Raw genomic sequence first — 1658 nt, 5'->3', positions numbered from 1 at the left:
CAACCCTTTCTCCTACATTTCAATCACCAAAAGCTGAGAATCAAGATGAGACTAGGAGTCTAGGCTGAATGTTCTCTTTGTGTTTTAACTTTCTTCTTCAATCTGGCAGAGAATAAAACATCTTTACACTTTTAACATCTAATTTCTAACAATCCATGTATTATGGAATCTGGGACCTCACATTCATGAGCACAAAAAGCCCAGTTTCCTTAGGATTGCTCAGATATTTTGCCATATTTTAATGGTATAGTGAAGGACCTAAAAGTAGTATTTTGGGGAGTAAATTTTATTGTGGGATTTTGGCAACTGCTACTATAACACAGTCTACCTCCTGCATTTCCCCCCAAATCTCCTTGAGATCCTCAACTCTAAAACAGACCCATTCTACTTAAGATCTTTTCTGATGTGAAATTAAAATATTTCATCTTAAGGCAAAATGGACAGCTCCTAGGAAATGCCTACTCATTAGTCTAGCCTCCTTAGAGTTTTCTTCTAGGATGATCATTTAGTTTATAAAGTCTGAAAGGACAAACTCACAGATGAAATGTTAGTCTGAAAGGAGTATCTTCACGATCTAATAAAAGAATGACCACTGAGCAGCACTTTTATAGGTCACAAATCACTTCCTCCTGTATTTGACCATAAACATCTTCTAAAACAAGTTTGCCAATCTGCTCTTTTAGAGACGAAGAAGTTGAGGTTTCTAGAAATCAAGTGACATACCCAAGATTACACAGCACTTTAGAGAAGGACTCAGGATTTCAACTCTGGGTTTTACGACTTTAAAAGCGACCCTTTAACTCTCTACTGCCTCCCAGTGCCTCAGGACACTTTTAAAAGAAGGAATATGGGGAATGATTGAAAGCAAAAATGAGCCATAACTGAGCCTGTTATTCTGTTACTTAAGTGAGTGCCGGGAAGCTCAGGCTTGGGGGTTGACACTTGTACAGTTTATTGCTCCACAATTTCACTCCTGAAATGTTAGGACAATCTCGTTTGAACTCTCAGCCAACTGAGAAATTAAAAACAGACAGTGACTACGCTGTTTTGTTACTTTGTGTCTTTTTAAACTAACAGAAACTTCCAAGTGCTGCTTTAGATTAGAAATGGCTAATTGGATAAAGGAGAAAGAGCCTCTCACCTTGATGAATGGTATTCCAAAAGCTCAGACTGAATTATAGAAAAGGAACAAACAAGAACACTTTCTACAATGTTTTCATTACAAAGTGTAAGGAAGTTCCTTCACTCTGTTTCAATCCGAGGACACGTTGATTTGTTGCAGCAGGTCTGGGAAGCTTGCAGGCTGATAGGAAGTCCTTTTATTTTAAGGCAGGCTTGAAGGCTAAAAACTCTCTAGTGCGAAAACCCTTCACTACTTATTTATTTATTTTTAAAATGAGGACTTTGCTTCTCCTCCCAAATGTCTGAGCTGGGAGGAGTATAACAGTAGGAGAACAGGGCTGAGTCCGTTCTTATTAATATTAAATAGCTAAGTCTGTATCCTTGAGGCAAGTGGGGAGGAGGGAGAGGAGCTGCTGACATTGACAATGAATCCAAACAGGAGTTGCACTAGCGGTGTCCACCACGTTGCCTCTGCACCCGCCTGGCCTTCTGGGAGCTGTAGTTTTCATGGGAACTGTTACTCTGGCGAGCCAGGA

The sequence above is a fragment of the Pteropus alecto genome, unplaced genomic scaffold (genome assembly GCF_000325575.1).
Source record: "Pteropus alecto unplaced genomic scaffold, ASM32557v1 scaffold75, whole genome shotgun sequence".
NCBI lineage: Eukaryota > Metazoa > Chordata > Mammalia > Chiroptera > Pteropodidae > Pteropus > Pteropus alecto.
The sequence above is the reverse complement of the archived record's forward strand: the minus strand, read 5'-3'. Positions refer to the sequence as shown.